This window comes from Cynocephalus volans, chromosome 8 (assembly GCF_027409185.1).
Source record: "Cynocephalus volans isolate mCynVol1 chromosome 8, mCynVol1.pri, whole genome shotgun sequence".
NCBI lineage: Eukaryota > Metazoa > Chordata > Mammalia > Dermoptera > Cynocephalidae > Cynocephalus > Cynocephalus volans.
In genome coordinates, this window is record NC_084467.1 from 55,359,835 (window position 1) to 55,377,960 (window position 18,126).

The 18,126-nt window shown below is 38.3% G+C and overlaps 1 protein-coding gene across 1 annotated transcript in view; it reads left to right on the plus strand.

Moving 5' to 3' along the window:
- Positions 1 to 18,126, plus strand: part of RAVER2 (ribonucleoprotein, PTB binding 2) — a 139,936-nt gene that overhangs the window by 115,510 nt on the left and 6,300 nt on the right. The window lies entirely within an intron of this gene.

An 18,126-nucleotide genomic window follows, 5' to 3' on the forward strand; every position in this document is an offset into this window, starting at 1 on the left:
GTAGAACAACAGTAACTCTAAGTAGACTGTAATTATTTCTGAAATGCATATTGTAATCCATACAGTAATCATTAAAAATTATACAAAGAATTATAACTAAAATGTCAGTAGTTTAATTACAATGGAATTCTAAAAATATCTGATTAAGCCAAAATGTGTCAGAAAAGAAGAAAATAATTAGATCTAATAGAAAACAAATATCTAAATGGTAAACATAAATTGAAAAACAATAATTAAATAAAAACATAGTATATGTTTCAATGATAATATAGATTGTCAACAAGGCAAGAATATACACTTTTACCACTTCTGTTCAACATTTTACTGGAGGATTTAGTCAGCACAATAAGGTTTAAAAAAAAGTATGGAATTGGAAGGGAAAAGTAAAAATGTCTCTCTTTGCATATGACATGATTGTTTACATGAAAAATTATTAAGAATCTGAAAAGCAACCACTAAAACTAATGAGTAAACTTTACGTGGCCACAAGGTAGAAGGGCAGTATACAAAAATCAATTTTATCTCTATATACTAGCAGCAAATGATTGGAAGATGAAGTTTTAAAAAATTTCCGTTTATGATAGCACCCGACATGAAATGCAAAGCAATAAACTAACAAGATTTGTAAGAACCTACAATGAAAAGTACAAAACACTGCTGAGAGAAATTAAAGAAAATGCCTATGAATGGAGAGCTATACTACGTTCATGGGTTGGAAGACTTGAAATTGGTAAGTTATCAGTTCTCCCCAGGTTGATTGAGTGCAAACCCAACCAGTTTCTCAGCGGCCTTTTTCTTAAATAGAAATTGACTACTGGTACTTAAAATCCATATTGAAATGAAAAGGAACTACAATGCCAAAACAATTTTATATAAGAAAGAAATTGAAGGACTTTCCCTACATAACTTCAGGATTTACTAAAAAGTTATAGTAATCAAGACTGTGGTATTGGCATAATAATAGTAAAATTGATGAGTAGAAGAGAATAGAGAGTCCGGAAATAAACCCGTACGTACATGGTAAGTTGATTTTTGTCAAAGATGCCAAAACAATTCAGTAGGGAAAGAATAGAATGTTATCCATATGGGAAAACCCAGACTCTTGCCTCATGGTTTACTCTAAGAGTAAAATCTAAGCCATTGATAATATCAGCAAAAATGGCACAGTAAGAATTGCCAAACATTTTCTCCATAAAAGCATTAATAAAACTGGCAAAAACTATCAGAATCAACTTTTATAGAACTCTAGAAATTAACTAAAGGCTTGTAGCAATCCACAGAGCATTTGTTTGAGAAAAGTGGCTGAATCTTGGTAAGAGCAGCAAGCTTCACAGTCTTTTAACCTGCCCTTATTCCAGTTCTTCTGTTTGTTTTTAGCAACCCATTGTCACAGTCAAAATCATCAAGCTGGCAGCCACTTGTGGGGGGCGGGCAGGAAGAGATTGGAACTCCCACAAAGCCTCATTCCCAAAGAACTGTCATTTTTTGACCTTGTTTGCTGGTTCCCTGGAAGACCCCATCGGAAAGGTTGTCTTTATTGACCTGACTCAGACCTTGCCTTTTCCCCAAGAGAATTTTTTGAAAACATGTAGAGAAAATGGTTTAGCTTTGTGACTGCCTGATGTGGTAGATAACATTTGTGGCAAAGAATAGGCTAACCAAAAAGCTTTAAAGAAAAATCTGGGGAATTAGATGATTTCAGGGCCATTGAGAAGTTCTAATATACTTCTGGGAATCTTATCAGATCATATGCATATATAGGGCTGTGCATATGCTTAGGAAAGTCCTGAGAAGTCCCCAAGCTCTCACTTCTGGCTGCCCTTGAGCCTCTGCACAAGCAAGAAGTGAGGGCTAAAGCAGAGTTGTCAGCTGCCTGGCTGAGTGTTGAAGGCATGGCCCAACACACACACAGCCCCTATGCAAAGTCTGGGCAACTTACTGGTTTCAGGTGCTTAAGGAAATCTGTCCATTCATTAGTTGACCACTAAGCTAACAGAGTAGAGTCAACAAATACAGAATTTACATAATTAGTTCAGAAAAGTCACTAAGCAATCAACAATAACAAAGAGCAATAAAATCCTGAAGAGAGGGTAGAATTTGATTTTCAGAATTGCCACATATGTATTTATTTTCAACAAAAATCACGAGGCATGCAAAAAAATAAATATGGCCCATACACAAGGGAAAAAAGCAATTAATATACTGTTTATAAGGAAACTCAAACCTTGGATTTACTAGACAAAGATTTAAAATATGTTCAAAGAATTAAAGAAAACCATTTCTAAGGAACTAAAAGTAAACATGAGAACAATGTCCACCAAACAGAATATCAAAGAGAAAAATTATAAAAAAAAATAAAAATTTTGGATTTGAAAAGTGTAATAACTAACGTAAAAATTCACTATAGCACAGCAGATATGAACAGGCAAAAGAATCAACACATTTGGAATATAGGTCAACTGAAATTACCCAGCCTAAGGAACAGAAAGAAAAAAGAATGGAGAAAAATGAACCGTAATAAGTATAGGTGAGGATGTGGAAAAATTGGAATCTTCATACAGAATGGGGGGAATGTAAAATGGTGCAGCTGCTTTGGAAAATAATCTGGCAGTTCCTCAAAGTGTTAAACATAGAGTTACCTTATGTCCCAGGAATTCCATTCCTAGGTATATAGGCCCAACAGAATTGAAAACATATGTCCATATACAAATTTGTACATGAATTTTCATAGCAGTATTATTTGTAATAGCCATAAGAGAAAACAACCCAAATGTCCATCAGTTGATTAATGCATAAGCAAAATTTGGTATATACATATAATGGGATATTATTTGGCCATAAAAGGGAATGAAGTGCTGATCCATGCCACAACATGGATGAACTTTGAAAACATTATGCCAAGTTAAATAAGCCAGACAAAAAGGCCACATATTATAAGATTCCATTTACATGAACTACCTAGAATAGGCAAATTCATAGAGAAATTAGGTAGACAGTGGTTTACTGGGGGCTGGAGGAAGGGAGAGTTGGAGAGTACTGTTTTATAAGAACGGGGTTTCTTTTTGGAGTGATCAGAATACTCTGGAATTAGATTGTGGTAATGTTTGCACAACCTTGTGAATATCAACAAATATTGGACTCAATTTTTTTAAAAAAACTTTACTAAATAGAGGGCAGCATTTTCATTTAGTGTTTTAGAGATCCTACAAGTATCTTATGATAAGCAAACAAGCTAAATCAAATATTACGATCTAGTTCTAAATAGAAACCAATTTTAAATGGGCTACCTCTTCTATTTTTCTAATAAATTATAATAATTAGGATTGCCATTGAACTGCAGTTATTAATTTTCTCAAAAACTGCATGTTTTAAATATTTGAATTGCAATTGAGAAAACAAATCAGAAATAAATATAGGTATTTTTAAATGTGTAGTATACACTCTAGCAGTGATAATAGCATTATAGTCCTGTGTAATCCTGTTAATATGAATGTACAAATGGAGTTTAAAATTTTAGAGTCTTAGATAGAGATAAGTAGGTACATCTATGTCAGATGGTTAAGAGAAGCCCATCTTAAAGGAGAAGCCTTTGAGCCAATTTATTTAATATTTATTAAACACCTAAATCTAACTTCTAATTATAATCTGTCAGAAACACTTCTCCCTCCCTCCTTTTATTAAAGTAGGTAAAATAGGTCAAAATTTATCTTAAGCAACTTTTCAGTTTGACATAATGTAAAGAATAATGTAAGAATTATTTCAGCTATTTGATTATGACTGTTTAAATTGTGGTTTTAGTTTTTCATCTGACACTTGCCATACTTGGCAGTCATCTGGCATGCTATATGACAGTACTGTGTACTTGTATGTTGTATTCTTGTGCACCCTAGTTACAGGGATCTGTCCTGCCAGGAAGCTGCCTATTTCAGACAAAAAGTCCTCCTGGAAGATGCTTGATCTCTTTATATAGAGTCTAATGCTGCCACCTAGTGGTCAAATAAAGCAGACATGCCTCTGTGTGGATTTTTATGTGGACCATGCCCATGATAGATCAGAATCTTGTGATAAACACTAGCCAAATAAAATATTTTTTCAAACCTAACCTACTTTAAACAATAATTATAGGGCACAGGTTGTCTTTACCCCTAGACAATAACTTGGAAAGTACCTTTAAAAAATGATTTGGCCTAAAAACTGGAATTAAGGAAAGCAAGGCTTTAAAATTTAAAATTACCTTGTTATTTTAAAAATTTTGTTATAAACCAAACTGGTCTGTTAAATCTTCAAAAAATCAATGAAAGAATAGTGTACAGTATTAATAAACCTGAAGACAGCTTTAAATTGCTATTCTGACATGTTAGCCTACTTTTTCAAAGGGCTTTAATGTTGTATTTTGATTATTAAGCAGTGCTTATTAAGCATACTTAAATCTAAGATATATAATTTGTACAGCTTGGTGTGGCCACTGAAACTAATAAGGTGATTGAGCTTCACTCTATATTTTTTTTTAACGCATTACAATACCTTTTGAGAGACTCATCGTTAAATCCAAAGTTAAGACTTACCATTACTCATATGAAGACAGATAAGTAGCTGAGAGGCAAAAATGAAAATGAAAATTGGAAACATTTATCTGTATTTATGAGAAAGATATATTGTTAGTTATGTCATTAATGTCACAGAATGAAGTATGTTGCTTTTTAAACGTCTTTTTTAACAACTGGAGGAAGAAAAATATTTTCAAATAAAAATTTAGAAATGTTTAATGCAGAACAGTTAATTAATTCATGTTTCTGTCGGTATGAAATCTAAAAGCTGGAGTTAAACTATAAAAAGGGATATTAGGGGGCTGATTCAGATCTCAGAATTAGTGCATTTCTTCATTTTAGGTTCTCTTTAGGTTCTCTGTCCACCTACCTGCACTAAAGAGACAAGACTTAGAAAAGGTGAAGTGGGGCTGAAGGTAAAGGTGAACTGAGGAGTCCTAAACAGAGGCAGAACTTTCTGAAAATCAATTTGATTATGAATTTAAAGAGCTACATGCTAACTGGTTACATTCTTTTCGGAAGAGCAATAATGATAAAGAAATATCTTTAATTGGACTGGTAGCAGATGAGCCTAATGGCATTCACTATAACATTAGCATATCCCGAAAGAATCTCCCTGAAGGATATTCAAGATTCTCCTTTCCTGAATTCTTATAAGAGCTTTTAGACTAGCCCCCACTTCAATTATTGAAGTGAGCTTAAAATTTTAGCTTAAAATAAATTGTGAGTATAAACTTTGGCAGTCAAAAAATGAAATCATGACATTCTCTTTCTACATTCACTTGGGAATAGGAAAAATATATAAAGTCTTACATGAAAATAAAGAGATTTGTTTATAAAAGGAGAAAAATATGATTTTAATCCAAAAATAAAATAGCACCTAGATAGTTACAGAATGGGTTTCATAGTAAATATATGCAAGATTGGATTGGTGTGCAACAATTAAAAGAGCTAATTAATTTTAAGTTTTAACAAGAGATAGAGCGTCCAAAGCAAGAAGCACAATAATCTTTGCTTTACCAGACACTGGTCAAATTATGGTACCCCGTTCTACAGTGTTGAAGGGTCAGAAACCATGGCATATGACTGTTGGCTGAAGCAACTGGGAATGCATGCTTAAAAAATATATTTTTGAAAGCTATTTATTCATTCAACCAGTATTTACTGAATGCCTGCTATGTGACAGGCACTGTTCTTGGCCCTAGGGATATGGCAGTGAACAAAATAGGTTAAAATCCTTACAATAATGAAACTTACCTTTAGGGGGAAGTTGGAGAAAAATAGAAAAAATGTTAGGAAAATGAATAGTAATAATCGCAGAGAAAATGAATCAAGATGGAGGCTAGAGATTGTCTGGGAAGGCTTTGTAGTTTAAATACTGGTCAGGGATTGGCTTGTTGTGCAATTGATTCTTGGTCAAAGACCAGAAGTTTGGGGAGTGTGCCACAAGTTCAAAGGCACTGAGGCAGATACATGCTTGGTATGTTAAAGGAACAGCAAGGAGACCTTTAGAGCAGAAGAGGAGTGAGCAAAGTGGGTAGGAGATGAAGTCATGGGGAGGAAGCAGGGGGAGGTAATGGACACAGACAACTTAGGACCTTTAGGCGTCTGGCTTTTACTCTAAGATGAAAGCCACTGGAATATTTTGAGTAGAGGGATACTTGACCCTATTTATATTTTAACAGGATACCCCTGGTTGCTGTGTTCAACAGTGAGTGTAGAATGTATCCAGATTAGGGTATAGAATCTGGGAGAGTTTCAAGATGGCGGTGGCTGCGGCGGTTGACGCGGAGTAGCTGAGGTGGAAAAGGCAGCCACTGGGCCTCAGGCAGCCGGGAAACTTGTGGACCTTCCTCTTGCCATCTCTTAAGGGAGGACCGCTGCTGGTGGCCGGTCGTGGGGGGTGACCGCCACTTTGCCCCCGGCAGGAGAGGCTGCCTCATTTACAGGCAACAGCTTTGAAGTGTGGAGCAGGAAAAGAACTGTTTCTTAGCTGCAAAAGCGAGTCTCTAAGCAGGGAACACGGTGCCAGGGCTGCTGTGGATGCAGCCAGGATCCCGGAGGCCGGGGCCGCGCTGAAGGCGGCCAGCTGCTCTATTCAGGATTCGAGGTTTCAGGCCGGCATTAAAGAAGATTCCTGGGAGCGCCCGAGCCGCGCCGCGACTGAACAGCCCGAGGCGGCAACAGCTGAGAACTCAGAAGGCGACAAACCAGAGACAGAGAGCGAGCACCCGACCTGGCACAGCACTGTGAGTGACCCTTGGCCCAGCTCTGTTCGGGGGGGCTGACGCCCACCCGGCTCCCGCCTGCACCACCAGGCCACTCACCGCCTCGAGCCTGCCGCCATTTTCCCAGGTACTGGCAGCTCCGCCCGGCTCAGCCATCACTGAGCCTTCCCACTTGCTTGGCCCGGTGCGGGGCTTTCCGGAGCCTGCGGGCCGGCCTCCCCTCCCACTCCCTCCGCGGTTCTCTGGCGGGTTGGTGGCGGGGGGCGTCCCCGGCCAGTGTCGGGAGGGCAAGGAAGTACGGGCGGGCCAACTGTCACTCCACCACACCCTGGACTCCAGCCTGGTAAACTTCCTGTTACTGGGAGGCAGATACCATCTCTGCGGCCACCAGTTCGGAAAAAAAGCCTAACGAATTTCTGGTTGGGAATAGTGTGGTAGGAGAGTTCCCAGGTCCGCTTGAACCTGCCAGAGAGTTGGCTGCAGGTGGGCGCTAAATTCGGTCTGTGCCGGGGGGATACAAAGGTGAACAAGACCCGAGAAAGATCTACACAGTGCTACAAAGGCACCCAGAGCGACCGGTTGTCTGTGCCTAGCAGAAACCTGGTAGACTTCCTCGGCGAGACGGTGTCGAGCAGGGTCTTGAAGGCCCAGCTGATAGACGAGGGGTGCAGAAGACACACCCCAGCCCAGCACAGTGTGCACAGAGTGGGTGACGTGCGGCCACGGAGGCAGAGACTCGACAGAAACCACACATCCGGTGGGGTCGCCACTGCACAATCTAACAGCCTGGGCCAGAGCACACGGAACAGGGAGAAGTCCTGCACAGGAAGTGAAAGCTCAACAGAGATCACACACCCTGTGGTACGTGATCCACCAGCCCAGCAGAGTCCAAGCTGACCAGAAAGGCGGCTCCCCGGAGAAGCCCAAGACCCGAGGCAACCACACACACAGGGCACTAGAGGCCAACTGAGCAGTCACGGAGGGAGCCATACCAAATTGGCAACCACAGCAACATCCTAGTTAGTCATTAGTCTCAAACCGGTGGACTGTGAAACCCCCTGCCACAATGAATAAACACCAAAAAAAAGATACCAGAAATACAAAAAATCAAGAAAGTACACCACCAAAAGTTAATAAATCTCAAACTCTAGATCCTATAGAACAATAAGCCTTTGAAATAACTGACAAGGAATTTCGAGTGATAATTCTAAGGAAACTGAATGAGATACAAGAAAACTCAGCTAGACATCATGATGAAATGAGGAAAAGTATACAGGATCTGAAAGAGAAAATGTACAAGGAAATCAATGTCCTGAAAAAAAATGTAGCAGAACTTGCTGAACTGAAGAAGTTATTCAGTGAAATAAAAAACAACGGAGAGTTTAACCAGCAGGCTTGTCGAAGTTGAAGAGAGAACCTCTGAACTTGAAGATGGGCTGTTTGAAATAACACAAGCAGACAAAAAGAAAGAAAAAAGAATCAAGGACATTGAAGAAAATCTGAGAGATATCAGACAACCTTAAGTGATCAAATATCCGAGTCATGGGTATTCCAGAAGGGGAGGAAAATAGAGATTCCATAGAAAACATATTCAACAAAATAGTGGCAGAAAACTTCCCAGGTATAGGAAAAATCACAGATCTTCAGATCCAGGAAGCTCAACGATCTCCAAATGTATTCAACCCAAAAAGACCTTCTCCAAGACATGTCATAGTCAAATTGGCAAAACTCAGAGACAAAGAGAGAATCTTAAAAGCTGCAAGAGAGAAGCGTCAAATCACCTATAAGGGAGCCCCAATCAGGTTAACATCAGACTTTTCATCACAAACCCTAAAAGCTAGAAAGGAATGGGATGATATTTTCAAAATACTAGAAGACAAAGATTGCCAGCCAAGAATATTCTACCCTGCAAGGCTACCCTTCCGAAATGAAGGGCAAATAGTATATTTCTCAGACAAACAAAAACTGCGGGAGTTCACTACCACACGACCACCCTTACAAGAAATCCTCAAGGGAGTACTGGGTTTGGTTCCTGAAAAATAACTACCACGGCCATAAAAACCCAAGAAAAGTCTAAACCCGCTAATATAATAAAAATGGCATTCATGAAGAGAAAACAAGCAAACAAAAAGGCTATCTACAATCTAAGGAACCAACAAACACAGAAACCAAACAGTAAATCAGAAAGCAAGGAACAAAAGACACCTAAGACAACCAAACAACCAATAAAATGCTAGGAATAAATCAACACCTTTCAATAACAACTCTTAATGTAAAAGGCTTAAATTCCCCAATCAAAAGACACAGACTGGCTGACTGGATCAAAAAGCAGGACCCAACTATATGCTGCCTACAAGAGACCCAACTCACCCATAAAGATTCACACAAACTAAGAGTGAAAGAATGGAAAAAGATTTACCATGCAAACAGAAAAGAAAAACGAGCTGGAGTAGCTATTCTTATATCTGACAAAATAGACTTTAATATAAAAACTATAAAAAGAGACAATGAGGGACACTACTTAATGATAAAAGGACTGATGCATCAAGAAGACATAACAATCATAAATAAGCACGCACCCAATGTTGGAGCAGCCAGATGTATAAAACAAACTCTATTAGACCCAAAGAAGGAAACAGACACTAATACCATAATAGCAGGGGACCTGAACACCCCACTGTCAATATTAGACAGATCATCTAGGCAAAGAATCAGTAGAGAAACACAAGATCTAAACAAGACTCTAGACCAATTGGAATTGGCAGATATCTACAGAACATTCCACCCAACAACCTCAGAATATTCATTCTTCTCATCAGCACATGGATCATTCTCCAGGATAGATCACATATTAGGTCACAAATCAAGTCTCAATAAATTCAAAAAATTGGAATTATCCCATGTATCTTCTCAGACCACAATGGATTAAAACTAGAAATTAATAACAAACGAAACTCTGGAAACTATACAAACACATGGAAATTAAACAGCATTCTACTTAATGACATATGGGTCCAAGAAGAAATCAAGCAGGAAATCAAAAAATTTATTGAAACTAATGAAAAGAATGATACATCATACCAAAACCTGTGGGATACTGCAAAAGCAGTATTGAGGGGGAAATTTATTGCATTAAACGCTCACTTCAGAAGAATGGAAAGATGGCAAGTGAACAACCTAACACTTCACCTTAAAGAACTAGAAAAACAAGAACAATCCAAACCTAAAGTTAGCAGACGGAAAGAAATCATTAAGATCAGAGCAGAACTGAATGATATTGAAAACCAAAAAACAATTCAAAAGATCAACGAATCAAAAAGTTGGTTTTTTGAAAAGATAAACAAAATTGACAAACCATTAGCATGGCTAACCAAAAAAAGAAGAGAGAAGACTCAAATAACAAAAATTAGGAATGAAAAAGGCGATATTACAACTGATTCATCTGAAATACAAGGAATCATCCGAGACTACTATAAACAACTATATGCCAACAAATTTGAAAATCTGGAGGAAATGGATAAATTTCTGGACACACACAAGCTCCCAAAACTGAACCATGAAGACGTAGAAAATTTGAACAGACCAATAACAATAAAGGAGATTGAAGCTGTTATCAGAAGGCTCCCAACAAAGAAAAGCCCAGGACCAGATGGATTCACAGCAGAATTTTACCAAACATTCAAAGAGGAATTGACACCGATTCTTTACAAACTATTCCAAAAGAATGAAACGGACGCAAATCTCTCAAACTCATTCTATGAAGCAAACATCATCCTGATACCAAAACCAGGTAAAGATATAACCAAAAAAGAAAACTACAGGCCGATATCCTTGATGAATATAGATGCAAAAATCCTCACTAAAATACTAGCAAACAGAATACAGCAACACATACGTAAAATTATTCATCACGATCAAGTGGGATTCATCCCAGGGATGCAAGGTTGGTTCAACATACGCAAATCAATAAATGTGATACACCATATTAATAAACTCAAACACAAGGACCATACGATCATCTCTGTAGATGCTGAAAAAGCATTTGATAAAGTTCAGCACTCATTCATGACAAAGACCCTCTATAAGTTAGGTATACAGGCAAAATATCTCAACATAATTAAAGCCATATATGTCAAACCCACTGCCAATATCATCCTGAATGGGGAAAAGCTGAAAGCTTTTCCTTTAAGAACAGGAACTAGACAAGGATGCCCACTCTCACCACTCCTATTCAACATAGTGTTGGAAGTACTAGCCAGAGCAATCAGAGAAGAGAAGGAAATAAAGGGCATCCAGATTGGAAAAGATGAAGTCAAACTGTCCCTGTTTGCAGATGACATGATCCTATATATCGAACAGCCTAAAACCTCTACAAAAAAACTGCTGGAATTGATAAATGATTTCAGCACAGTAGCAGGATACAAAATCAACATACAAAAATCAGTAGCATTTCTATTCTCCAATAGTGAACATGGAGAACGAGAAATCAAGAAAGCCTGCCCATTTACAATAGCCACCAAAAAAAATAAAATACTTAGGATTTGAGTTAACCAAGGAGGTGAAAAATCTCTATAATGAGAACTACAAACCACTGCTGAGAGAAATTAGAGAGGATACAAGAAGATGGAAAGATATCCCATGCTCTTGGATTGGAAGAATCAACATAGTGAAAATGTCCATGCTACCCAAAGTGATATACAAATTCAATGCAATCCCCATCAAAATTCCAAAGACATTTTTCTCAGAAATGGAAAAAACTATCCGGTCATTTATATGGAACAAGAAAAGACCACGCATAGCCAAAGCTATGCTGAGCAAAAAAAATAAAGCTGGAGACATAAACACTACCTGACTTTAAGCTATACTACACAGCGATAATAACCAAAACAATATGGTACTGGCATAAAAACAGACACACTGACCAATGGAATAGAATAGAGAATCCAGAAATCAACCCACACACTTACTTCCATCTGATCTTTGACAAAGGCACCAAGCCTATTCACTGGGGAAGGGACTGCCTCTTCAGCAAATGGTGCTGGGATAACTGGATATCCATTTGCAGGAGAATGAAACTAGATCCATACGTCTCAGCGTATACTAAAATCAACTCAAAATGGATTAAGGATTTAAATATACACCCTGAAACAATAAAACTTCTTAAAGAAAACATAGGAGAAACACTTCAGGAAATAGGACTGGACACAGACTTCATGAATACGATCCCAAAAGCACAGGCAACCAAAGGAAAAATAAACAAATGGGATTATATCAAACTAAAAAGCTTCTGCACAGCAAAAGAAACAATGAACAGAGTTAAAAGACAACCAACAGAGTGGGAGAAAATATTTGCAAAATATACATCTGACAAAGGATTAATATCCAGAATATATAAGGAACTCAAACAACTTTACAGGAAGAAAACAAGCAACCCAATTAAAAAATGGGCAAAAGAGCTAAGTAGGCATTTCTCTAAGGAAGACATACAAATGGCCAACAGACATATGAAAAAATGCTCAACATCACTCAGCATCCGGGAAATGCAAATCAAAACCACACTGAGATACCATCTCACCCCAGTTAGGATGGCTAAAATCCAAAAGACTCTAAACGATAAATGCTGGCGAGGTTGCGGAGAAAAAGGAACTCTCATACATTGTTGGTGGGACTGCAAAATGGTGCAGCCTCTATGGAAAATGGTATGGAGGTTCCTCAAACAATTGCAGATAGATCTACCATACGACCCAGCTATCCCACTGTTGGGAATATACCCAGAGGAATGGAAATCATCAAGTCGAAGGTATACCTGTTCCCCAATGTTCATCGCAGCACTCTTTACAATAGCCAAGAGTTGGAACCAGCCCAAATGCCCATCATCAGATGAGTGGATACGGAAAATGTGGTACATCTACACAATGGAATACTACTCAGCTATAAAAACGAATGAAATACTGCCATTTGCAACAACATGGATGGACCTTGAGAGAATTATATTAAGTGAAACAAGTCAGGCACAGAAAGAGAAATACCACATGTTCTCACTTATTGGTGGGAGCTAAAAATTAATATATAAATTCTCACACACACACACACACAAAAAAAAAAAAAAAAACCGGGGGTGGGGGAAGAAGATATAACAACCACAATTACTTGAAGTTGATAAGACAAGCAAACAGAAAGGACACTGTTGGGGGGAGGGGGGAGGGAGAAGGGAGGGAGGTTTTGGTGATGGGGAGCAATAATCAGCCACAATGTATATCGACAAAATAAAATTTAAAAAAAAGAGAAAAAGTATAGAATCTGCACATATTAAAATAAATGAAGTAAAAGTGAAAGAAAAAAAAAAAAAAAGAATGTAGCCAGATTAGTTAGGAAGCTGTTGTGGTCTAATCCAAGTAAAAATGATGGTGACTTGGACCAGGATGGGAGCACTGGAGGTAGTGAGAAGTGGCTGGATTTGAGACATTTTTGGAAGGTAAAGTCAACAGGATATACTGAGGATAAGAGGGTACAAGGGTGACCCCAAGGTTTTTGGTCTAGAAAAATGGGATTGTCATTGATTGAGATGGGTAATACTTTGCATGGAACATGTTTTAGGGGGTAGGAGTAGCGGTTCAGTTTTGTACACAAATTTAATATGCCTAAGTGATATTACACTGTTGGTGCTAGTTCATTATACAAGTTTGGAGATGAAGAGAGGTATGGGCAGAGATATGTATTTGAGAACTATCAGCTTCCTGCAGTTTCCTTGCTGTAATTGCTATAAATTGCATTAGATTGGATGAGGTCACCAAGGAAGTGAGGGTAAATAAAGAGACCAGGTGTTGATCACTGTACATCTCAAGATTTCTTTTGATTCTGTTTTCTCGGTGACATAGAAAGCAAATCATCAGCTGAGAGCGAAGATAAGGGATCCACTGGTGGAGGTTCAAGGAGAGGATAGGTTGGAAACCGTCACCTAGGAGAGGGGAGAGCATATAGTATGATTGCCCAGCAGCCTGAGGGGGTTCCTTTGAAGTTATGACCATGTAGATAAGGAAGTATTAGACTTGGATTGTAATTCCAAAGGACAAATTGCAATCACTGGGTGGAAACAATTCATAGGGTTGTTTGAGCTCAACCTAAGGAAGACCTTGCTAACGATTAGAGTTGTCTGAATATGAGTATTCTGTTGGAAGTATTTACACTGAAGGGGGTAATAACGCCACATGGAAGATGAGGCCTAGGGACTAAATCATTGGGTAGGACCTTGACTCAACCCTTTTCAGAATTCTTCTGACTGGGATGGGACTCAGACTTCGAGATGAACATACAGCTCCCAGTGCAGGCTATGCAACTTGTGGCAAGTTACTTTCAGAGCTCTCTACCTTCCAGGGCTGTTGTTCTGAACATTAAATGAATTAATGTATTAAAGCACCAGGGGTATTGTACACGTTCAGTGTTAGTTATTTGCTGCCAGTTATTTGCTGCCAAAGGTAAAAATCTTCAGCATCACTTGAACAGGACTGAGGTTTAAATTTTTACAAGTATATTTGAGAAAACCAAGGAATATTAAATTTTTCCCCACTGAGAATTTTTTTAATTTATAAAAATGCTGCCTCAAGCTCATTTAATGTGAATGGAGTAGAGACAAACTTTATTACTAATAACTAGAAGCAGAAAGCTATGCTAATAATGGAAGTTGCTACTACATTGTGTGTGATTTTATACCTCAGAATGTCACATCAAAATATCTAAGGTTTATTAAAGTTATATATGTTTTGATAAAAACTGCACAAAATTTAGATTTTAATGCCTGTAATGTGGAGACCATTTGTCTAAAAATAAATCACTTCGGTCTTCACAGGATTCTGTATGCATCATTTCCTTGGGGCTCTGCCCTTCTCTATATATCTGGAAGACGGTGAAAAAAAAAAAATCAATATTTGGATGCTTATTTACTTTAATTAAAACTTCCCCCAAACTTATAATGATTCCACATTTAGCTGTTCACTCAATTTTTTTAAACAAGGCAGATTAGTATAATAATTAGTATAATTTCACTAAGGTGAAAAAATTAGAGTCACAACTCTGACATTAAATAGCCAGGTATTTTAGCCAAGTCACATTCGGTGTCTAAGCTTTTGTTTTTGGATAGATATTCAATGGAGATGATAATTCCTTTTCTGCCTGCTGCATGGGGCTGCTATGAAGATCAGTGATACAATGGGCATAAAGTACTCTAAATTATAAAATATTGGATAATGCAGGATACCACCATAATTACATTCTATCAATTTATACTTCTCCAACTATGCCACAGTTTGGCTATTTTGTTGATCTTGTTTCCACCTGAATATTACACATGCAACCCTAGAATATCGTAACTTCTCTCAATGTCTTCTCTTTGGTTAGTCTTCAAAGCATAAATGGCCATTGAAATTGTTTTTTCAGATTTTCTAAGTATACCACTTGTTCTGTCTCACCTGTATGTTCTATGTAAAACTTTAAACACAAATTTAAATCACATATAATTTGTGTGCTTGCTCACGTACATACATCTAATAGCATAGATAAGTTCACTAGCTGGTGAGACATCTTAATGCCTGTCTCTTCCATTGTCATATTTTTTCTTATGGAGCTGCTTATTAATTTTAACAAATTCTAAGACCAAGCATATCATCCCTGTTTATAATCCTTGGCCTGGCATTCCAGCCTCTCCCTGATTGATACCAGCTTGCCTTTCCAACCTCATTTAACCACTGCTCTCTGCCATCTCCCAGCCACAATGTCCTGTCACAGGCCCATGCTTTCCTGCCATCTTGCCTTTGCTCAGGGCTTTTCCCTTCTCCTAGAAAGGTCATTCCCGTGTCTCCTCATGTCCCCCTCTGACCTCACCTCCAAATCCTAACTCAGATGCCATCTCATCCATGAAACCATCATCCATACCTTTCAAAACCCTCCCTCATTTCCTTTTCCCAGAAAAAGCTTTAGCTATTCACCTTTATTTCTTTTGGCAAAGTGAGTTTTTCCTTTTAGAATTATGTTTTGTGTTCTCTAGCCTCCCCTCCTATAATATGTGCTCTTGGAGGCCACATTTCAAGTTTCGGTCATCTAGGTGAATCCCACAGCACACAGCCAGTGCCCTCAGTAGTTACTGTGAAGAGTGGATGTCTGTATCCTGCAAATATGAAATAGAAGGAAAAATATTTGCTTGCTTTATACTTTCTCTCTTTTGTGCGTGTGTCGTTTTTTTTTTAATTGGTTTTTAGATATGGGTTTCTTTGTCCCAGAGCATTGAGCTTTGTTTCAAAAATCCTGGTGAACTATATTATTCCCTATTCATTAGTCATTATGCTAAATGATAATTTTGATAGAAAGTATCAAAATTATTTTTCTCCCTGTATCATATGGGCTATAGTGGCATCCATTTTCATATCCTGTTCTTAATATTTTCCTGTACTGCTCAGTGAAGTTTTTTGTTCATCTCATAGATCACAGTTGGTTCTGTGAATGGTGCACCAGTGGGAAATCCTTTGAATGAAATAATCTAGTAAATTTCCTACCTGACATCTGAGAATAAAGATGGTATAGAAAGAGGAAAATTCAGGCTGTTGCTTTCTTTTATGCCAAGACATGAAACAGTGAGTGACTACATAGCAGGAAAGATCAGGGGAGGGAAGCAAGGAGAACATGAGAGTTCCAGCTCTCAGAGTGAAGAGCTTGCTTCTTACCCCTTTACAGAAATCTCATTTGTAAAATGCTCTGATCATTTATAAGAGGAAGAAAGCTGGTTAAAAAAAAAAAAAAAAAAAAAAAAAATTCTTTGTACCTGAAATAAGGGTCTGAGCATTAGTGGTTGGGGTCTAACATGCAGTAAGATCAACCAGCAAAGGGAATGAAACGGAGAAAGCAGTTGGAGAGAGTAATGAAGAGGCTTGATAGTGGGAAGAGAGGGTTGAGGGTGAAGAGGCAGCTATGAAGGCGAGCAAGAAGTTTTTTTGCAGGCAGCCCTTCTCCGGGGCAGGATCCCTTCCACCCATCAGCTCAGTCAGTTTCAGCAGTTTGCACTTTATGGCCAGTCACATTTCATCTATACTCCCACCCACTCCCCTCCTCAGATTATTTCAGATTAAATTTTAGACATAATTTACGAACAAGAAACATTTTGAGAGAGAAGTTAAAGCCAAATTCTTTGCTAGTCAGTGTTTCACTCTGTGCAACATTTCTTTAAACCAGGCGTGCTTGAAGGATTTTATTGTACTGTTTCAACAGTAAACCACACTGAAATAAAATATTTGTGCCCTCTAAAGTTGACTCCAGTTTTAAAAATTGTGACCTCCGTTGGTTCCAAACAATTGCAATTTTTTTTTAAATTGATTTTTTTCTTAATTTTATTTTGTCGATATACAATGTGGTTGATTATTGTGGCCCATTACCGAAACCTCCCTCCCTCCTCCCTCTTCCCGCCTCCCTCCCATCAATGTCCTTTCTGTTTGCTTGTCGTATCAGCTTCAAGTAATTGTAGTTGTTATGTCTTCTTCCCCCCCCCCCCCCCCCCGGTTTTTGTGTGTGTGTGGATTTGCTTATTTATTTTTAGCTCCCACCAATAAGTGAGAACATGTGGTATTTCTCTTTCTGTGCCTGACTTGTTTCACTTAATATAATTCTCTCAAGGTCCATCCATGTTGTTGCAAATGGCAGTATTTCATTCGTTTTTATAGCTGAGTAGTATTCCATTGTGTAGATGTACCACATTTTCCGTATCCACTCATCTGATGATGGGCATTTGGGCTGGTTCCAACTCTTGGCTATTGTAAAGAGTGCTGCGATAAACATTGGGGAACAGGTATACCTTCGACTTGATGATTTCCATTCCTCTGGGTATATTCCCAGCAGTGGGATAGCTGGGTCGTATGGTAGATCTATCTGCAATTGTTTGAGGAACCTCCATACCATTTTCCATAGAGGCTGCACCATTTTGCAGTCCCACCAACAATGTATGAGAGTTCCTTTTTCTCCGCAACCTCGCCAGCATTTATCGTTTAGAGTCTTTTGGATTTTAGCCATCCTAACTGGAGTGAGATGGTATCTCAGTGTGGTTTTGATTTGCATTTCCTGGATGCTGAGTGATGTTGAGCATTTTTTCATATGTCTGTTGGCCATTTGTATATCTTCCTTAGAGAATTGCCTGCTTAGCTCTTTTGCCCATTTTTTAATTGGGTTGCTTGTTTTCTTCTTGTAAAGTTGTTTGAGTTCCTTATATATTCTGGATATTAATCCTTTGTCAGATGTATATTTTGCAAATATTTTCTCCCACTCTGTTGGTTGTCTTTTAACTCTGTTCATTGTTTCTTTTGCTGTGCAGAAGC